Raw genomic sequence first — 7,925 nt, 5'->3', positions numbered from 1 at the left:
GACAGAAATAAACATGAAGTCCTCTGCTGGGTGTGGCTGCTCCTCTCTAACCTCAGCCTTGGTTCCATACTGAATTCCAGACCAGCACTTGGTAAACTCAAGCCAATTAAACAAAAGCCATCAGTTACAAACAAAATGACAACCATTTTCTTGGGTTAATTACCATTACTTAGTGTGGTTCCAATATATCACTTAAAGCAATTCACTGGCCAAATGCACAACCTGAACCAACATCAAAAAGCACTATACTTTTAATATTAATAGTTAGTGGCAAAGTTTTCCTAATACAAGGGGTCTTTTTATTTCTTATTATTTATTTATTTATTTATTTATTTATTTATTTATTTATTTATTTATTTGTTTCTTTTTGGTTTTTTTCTGAGAAAGGGTTTCTCTGTGTAGCCCTGGCTATCCTGGAACTCACTCTGTAGACCAGGCTGACCTGGAACTCAGAAATCAGCCTGCCTCTGCCTCCCAGTGCTGGGATTAAAGGCATGGGCTACCACCACCCAGGGAGGGGTCTTTTATAACCATTATAACTAATTTGTTTTTCTCAAGCACACTCCGTACTGGTACCCAGGTTACTGACTTCACATACAACTCCTACCAACAGTAAAAGTTAAAAGCAACATCAGGTTAAAGCATACCTTTACAATACTTGTAAATCACAGGTGGACGTAATTTTCCCCCATCCTCCTTTGCTTTGATAAATATATAAGCTTTGTTACAAAAATAATGCAAAAATGTTGAAACCAATCTACTATAACTCAGAAATCTGATCAACTCTTACTCAGTATCCAAAGTCAAGATAAAAAAGGCAGGCCTTAACTTACTCCTGGTTCTGACCATATCATTTCTATAATTCTCATGTTCCAAAATACACTAACTGCCAGTCAGTGTCTCCATTAGTTCGTAGTCCAGCACTGACTCTCTTGGGAAGGCAAACCTGTCACTTCAATGTCAATCTCACTGAGGACAGCAGCCACCTCCTGACCCAGCCTGCAGCACGCACAACTTAACCTTTAGTACAGTCCTAGCTTTTCAGAACAGGTCCAGAGGGGAGAACACTACTTCCTCCTCTTCCCACCTTGGGGGGGCACTCCTGTCTTCTTGCCCCCTGACTCAGGTGGCCTGGAATGCTTCTTGCCTCCCAGGCCTCCTTTCCTTTTCTCTCCCTGACACAGCAGGCAGGCTGCCCTTTCTCTTGCAGGAAGGTCCCTGCTGGCCCCCTTTTCTCTTGCCTTTTGGCTCATCTTTGTCCTCTTCGCAGGTTCCTCTTGGACCTCTTCCCTCATCTGCTTGTTGGTGGCCCTTGTCACGTCCAGCTGAGGTTTATTACTGTTCATGATTCGAAGTAGCTCCCACTGGTTCTTTTTCTTGGCTGGGAAGTCCCCAAAGGGGGGCTGAAATTTCCTCTTCTTGCCAGAGGGTCTGGGTGCTTTCTCCTTGGGGAGGCGCTCCTGGAAGCTTCCCACCGAAGCTCCTCCTTACTCTGGTGTCCCTTAGGGTGCAGCCCAGCTGAGCTGGGCATCTGCATCTTGTGCTCGCGGGCCAGGTTCCACAGAAGGTTCATCTCTTTCTTGGCCACGCGTTCTTTCTTGGCCTGAATACTCTTGGTGAACTGGTCTTCCATGGGGTTGGCGCTCCCAGGCACCTTGATGAGCCATTCCTTAGTGTCATCCTGTGCGTGCTTGTAGCCCCAAGGCACTGCCACTGGCCACTCACCTCGTCCCACAGGAGGTTAGTCTTCTTTTGGGGATGGATGGGATGCCCTTAAGGCCAGCGGGTGAGGGGCGTGGCCAGGGCAGCAGCTTCTCACTGGGCAGGCGTGTGGCAGGCTCTAGCAAGCACACTACCACTGCCTCCTCCATGCACTCCATGTTCTGCCGCTGCCAGTAGCTGGTTGATGAGAAGCTGCATGTTGTCCTTAGCCAGGGCCCTCAGCTCAGCATCCAGTGAGGGTCCGGCCTGGCACAGCACTGTCCGGGGATTGTGGTCCTAAGCCAGCAAGTTGCCCAGGTCGAATTCCAGCTCTAGCTCCTTGTGCACCTTGATGAGCTGCAGCTTCTTTGCCTCCTCTTGCTCTGCCTTGGCCAGCAGCTCCTCCACTCTCTTGCCATCCATGGCTCCTGATGCACACCTGTGTTCCCTCACTTTGGGGCAACAGCAGAATGTGTCCCTACTACAGCAATACTCTGTTTTATATTTCTAAAAGAGATGAATTAATGATCAGAAAGTTTAGAAAAAAGCTATTTAACTATCTAGTGAACTCCTGCAGACACAATCTGCTTTCCAACAAATTATACTTCTCTGTCCACCGTGTTTTGTGCCAGTCAGCAATTCATAAAAAGTGTGTTGAACAATTTGTTGTTTCCACAGGGAATAACGAGAAATAAAAATTTTAAAGACTCAAATGAATTCCACAGAGTGTTTCCTATCATGTTGTTTTTGAACTGCTTGCTTATTTAAGTCTTTTTTTTCATAGCTCCAAGTGTGCTGGAGGAGAAGCTTCCACTGCTGTCAGATGTTCAGGCTCTCCTCCTCATTGCACACAGAATCATCCCCACAGTACCCACAGTTGCCAGTGTCTAAGGATGAGTTCTCTTGTCACCTGACATAAATCATTCTTCTATCCAATATCTTTCTAATCACGCCACCCAGAAAGAAAATGGCTCTGTAATTCCTGCATTTTAAAACAGCCTGAGTGAACCAGCAAGGACAGTTTTCTGACTAAACATTACCTTACACCAAGTAAGAGAGCTAAATGAAAAAATGAAAATAATTTTGTCAAGGCTTGAGGAAGTTGATAGAGAACTTCAGGAAGATAATGTTTCCTAGGCTTCCAGGTTAATTGTGAAATCTGTAGCAAAAAATGATCTGCTTTGTATGCTGAAATATTCCTGAAGGTTGGAAAGAGAAAAGATACACTCATGAAGCTGAATCCCAATAGTTACTTCAAGGCACAAAAGGCTGCACTGCCAGAGTGCCCTTTGGACAAGTCCTGTTGGTAAAAGTGGCTGCTCATCTATTTCTGATGGGTAATAAGTTGTGTTCAGTCACTGACAAGCCCACGTTCTCAGTCAACCCTGTGGAGAGGAGCTTGTTAAAATTTTTCCCAAACCAAGAAAATTATTCCTTAAGAACTTCATGAGCCTGATCCAGTCTTGGCTTTGCACATCTTATGCATGACAAACAGGACATCATAGTCTCCATCATTTTTAATGAGCTCTAATTCACTTCTAGAAGGTTATACCTCCAATCTGTGCCTTGTCCAATGAAAGAAAAACAAGTTGGGCACACAACAGGTAGGTTGTTGGAAAATATTCCAAATACTTTGGGATTTTGGACCACCTGTGAGGCCTTATTGAGTGGAAAGTTATTTTCAGGAGTAGATTATAATACTTAGAATGTTTCAAAGTTCTAAAGGTCAGCATTTTCCCTGACAGCAGTATTGTGTATTTTCTTACTAAGGTGCTCTGGGAATTCCAGAGTTCCCTATCTTGGAACATTCTGGAGGAGACTATAGGTTGAGCATCCCTCACGTGAAAACTCACAGTGTTGAGATGCTCCAAAGTGCAAAACGGGAGTCTCTTCATGGAAACACAAGTGGACCTCACATGAGGGTTTGCACAGAAATTTCAGGCATAGTAAATATATTCTAATTGTACATTTCTATAGTAGCTTCTCAGTATATAGTCCTTGCTGACTTGGAACTTGCTATGGATAGCAGACCTCCAACTCAGAGATCCACTTGTCTCTGCCTCCCAAATGCTGGGATTAAAAGCGTGTAACACCACATCTGACAGTAAGTCATAATATGTATATTAAATTATCTTCAGGCTAAGCATATTTATATAAAGTGTAAGCAAAACCTGTATGAGCTTCCTGTTTAAACTTTTATTTTATCTGCAAGGTCTCTTACTTTGACTATATAAATTATTACATTTGTATGTTACATATTAAAATCCACAGATTTTAAAAAGCCCTACCACACAAAATATTTGTGGTTCTAAGTGCTGATTTGGAATGTAAAATACACAAATCTGTTTTGATCGTCCCATGTAACAGCCATCCTCTGGTTATAGAAACAAGCAAATGACACAAGCCTGGCCATCAAGAGTTAACTCCTGTGATCACACTGAGTTGCTTAGGGATGGCAGCCAAATCTAGTTGGTAAGTTACAGTCCTCTTCTGATATCATCTCCAGTGGAAGAGAATAAAGTGATACCCTTAACATGTTTGCTAAGTTAGAACGCTACCCATGTAAGAAAAAAGATGTCTTCACGTGAACACAAGAAAGCAAACACAGAAAAGCCAAACAAGAAATAAAGAAGGGCAGTGAGAAATCTTGCTGGCAATAGCTTAAGCACTGGAAGCCAGGTGACTTCTCACTCAGTTACATAGTTAATACCTTCCTCTTTTTTCTTTCTCTGATTGCTTGTGTTGAGTTGTGTATTGACCATTGCCATTGAAAGACTTCTGGGTAAAATCTATGCCATTCAACAAGTTCTTAGAAGGCTGATTATTACATAGGCATTAAAGAGGAGAAAGAGAATGAGAGTTCAAGCCTGCTTGTGAGACGCTTACAGTCTGTCTTCAGGATATATTACTCCATGCCATTTGCTGACTTTAACCAATACTATAAAGTGAGTGGTTTGGCATGAGGTACCTAGGAATCGAGTAGCATGCATTGTACTAAAGTATAAGAAACAGTTTACGCTAAGTTTAGAGTGTATTTTAAGTCTGGTGGTTCAAGCTGGCAGACAGTGATGCATAAATATATAGGTGTTCACTGTTAATTTCTTAACCAAACTGAACAATGATGGGAGACACAGCAAATACAAAGTCAAATGCTATGTCTGTTCTCAAAAACCTTTTGGTGCAGGACAGGCAAACAGTCCAGCAAGAACTGTGTGGTAATGCCATGCATCTTAAAGGATGACACTTTATAGACAGATGGTGACCTGCAGCGAGTTGTTGGTGCTTGCTGACAGACAGCCACTGCCTAGAGATTGTGGGTGGAAGGCCAGAGTGGCCCAGAAGAGATGACCAGCCATATGTCTGCATGGTACCATGCTGAGGGACATCACTAAGGAAAAGAACCCATGTCAGTAAGGGTGATTGTTGACTGTGTGCCCCCAACTGAGAAACCAAAGTACCAGTTAAATGAAACATGCCTTCTTTCACCAGACATTAGCTAAACCTATAATTGAACTTCTACAGGAGAGAAGCTTTCATCAGTCTGCACAGCAAACCCAGCAGGAAACATCATAGTGCAGAGATGTCAAGAATTCCCAGAGTTGAACCAACACGTACCAGCCTCCTTCCAAGTTAAACAGTGAATTCTGTTTTGCTGGCATAGGATGGCTGGCTTGCTGTTGCTACTAAATGTTGACACAGCCCCACAGACACATGTGTATGGCCAGGAGTTTTTGATTCCAAGAAACCCAATGACTGGAATACATAGTGGTTTGCAGCACATGTCTCATGAGTGTTTCAAATGTATTTTTGCTTTGTCACAATTAAGTTTTAGAAGATGGGAAGCTGTTCACAGAAGTGCTGTTTCTTAAAGCGTTAATTCCCCATGTGCTTAATGTTAATATTAAATACATTGCCTTGATTTAATATCGAGATGTGAATGCATGCCCCACCCCAAGGGAACAGCATAACCAAATTTGAAGTGGGCTTAAATTCCACCACTACAAATGCCTGTTAGTTGCTTTCACCAGAGTGCCTTTTTAAAAAGTATTGACTATTTTGGAGAAATCCTGAATCCTACCCAGATCCCGAAAGAGTAGGACCGGTGTTCCAAGGACTTAAAATGAAAGAAAATCCACAATTTAGGAAACCAGCCCAAGTGGCACAATGAGGTACCAGTAATTCTTCCATCTAGGCAAACTTTTGGAAACTGCCAAGTTGGCAAACTTTAGTGGTGGAACCCAGTTTGACTGCAAAGTTGACCAGCACCCTATGCTCTAGCACCAGGACCAAGAGACCTGCTCCCTAAGGGGCTTTCCTAGAGCCGGGAGGGGTTGAAGTGGCGATCAGACCTGGGCTGCCTGGAGTACCACTGCCCGATTGCCTACTCCTGAGACCTGCATCACCCCTCCTTGGTCCGGAAGAGATTCCGAAGGCCTGCGGATTAGAGGAGCAAATTGCCTGCAAAGAAGACCCGGGACTCACCTCCTTGACCATGGGATCTGATGGCGAGGTGCTTGCTGACCATACTACCAGTGATGTCAGCTTCCACTGACAGAGGATATGTTTTTTTCCTCTAAAATACACCAGACTTGTGTCTTTGCTCTTTGTATAAGGGCTTTTAAATTTTTTGAAAAGATGAAAACCCCTGAAGAGGGCCAGATGCAAAATTTCTAATTCTGCCTTTTCCTCCCTAGACCAACTGTCTCAAAGTCCTGATGACCTCTTATTAGTTTGCACCAAAACTGTATTTCTTGGTATTACAGAATACTGCTCTAATGAGTGAGAAGGTAATATTGTGGCTTACAGCAATGCCTGAGCATTAGAATGACCATTAGAGTTTTGTTGAAGACACCTATGCCTCAGTCACATTCTTGGAGTTTTGAGTCAATGAATGTAGAATATAGGGGTGAGCCTTTAGTATAAAGACACCTGCAGAGGTCAGCATGCATAAAAACGGTTGGCAATAAGTGGAGATCAAGGGCAAGACACTTTATCTTTTGCTAGCTGGCATAAAAGAGATCTAACTGGAGATGACCCCATTGCAGGCTTTATTCTAGACTACCTTCCTTTGATTATTGATACAAAATAAGAGGAAACCTTCAACAAATCTCAGTAGGACTTCCGACATTAAGGAGATGACAGGACAATTGCTGTGCAGCATTGGAGAAAATCATGATGAAACTGAGCAACAGATGTGGCTGCTGGGAAAGAAAATAGCATGGCAAGCAGATCAGGAATGCTTTGTACAGCCTTGGGGTTCAGCCAGGACCAAAGCCTGTCACTAATCACTGAATGCCTTATACATTTCTAACTTCTGGTTGTACTTACAGATCAATATACTCTCAAGAATAGAAGGTCATGGTGGGTATGTGATGCCATAATCTTTTTGAGATAAAGTATTTTTGTAAAATTGTGTGGGTATGTGTTTGTGTTTGTGTTTGTGTTAGCCTCAGATTTAAGGGAAGCTAGGAGGGGCCTGATAGCACAGTCACTACCCAGAGTAAAGGCAGTAGGTAGAGCAAAGATACAAGCAACATCTACCATCCCTCTCCCTGCTAGCCTTGAACAGAAATATTTATCATCACAGACTTGTATCCTCTGCTGCAGGTTCCATCCTCCTGGGCTTGTCTGAAGCTTAATCTAAACACTGTTTTGATTGTACTTCAATATGATTTATTTACCACCTCCACCTTTAGGAGAGTTTTCAATTCTGCAATTCATCTAATAAAGCCTAATCTGCATTGTCATGCAGGATGAGACAGGAGAGATCTGCTCCAACCCTGACAAAAAGAGATCCTGAGGCATGATCAGGAACCCACTCTAATGCCCTACATGCAGGCCTCAGAGTTTAAACACTGAGCATGCCTACCCCAAGTATGTGACCCTAGAGGTCTCAAGAATCTTCTGTCTTTGGTTGGGTGTAATCCAGTGCAGCTGATACACCACACAAGGAAAGACAAAAGTCCAGGCAAGTGCTCGATAGATGGCTTATCCATTTGAGACTTTGTTTCTTAGAAGATCTAAAAAGTGCCATTAAGAATCCTCCATCTCAGGTGCTGGAGAGATAGCTCAGCAGGTAAGAGCACTGACTGTTCTTCCAGAGGACCCAGGTTCAATTCCCAGCATCCACATGTCAACTTACAACCATCTATAACTACATGATCTGCCACTTTCACAGACATACATGCAGGCAAAACACCAATGCACATAAGATAAAAATAAAA

At 43.0% G+C, this 7,925-nt stretch overlaps 1 pseudogene; it reads right to left on the bottom strand.

Moving 5' to 3' along the window:
• Nucleotides 1–1,067: 1,067 nt before the first annotated feature.
• Nucleotides 1,068–2,124, bottom strand: LOC117703699 (ribosome biogenesis regulatory protein homolog; annotated as a pseudogene).
• Between the last annotated feature and the right edge of the window lie 5,801 nt (nt 2,125–7,925).

The sequence above is a fragment of the Arvicanthis niloticus genome, chromosome 2 (assembly GCF_011762505.2).
Source record: "Arvicanthis niloticus isolate mArvNil1 chromosome 2, mArvNil1.pat.X, whole genome shotgun sequence".
Lineage (NCBI taxonomy): Eukaryota > Metazoa > Chordata > Mammalia > Rodentia > Muridae > Arvicanthis > Arvicanthis niloticus.
Note: the sequence above shows the minus strand (reverse complement) of the source record. Positions and strands in the feature narration are given on the sequence as shown.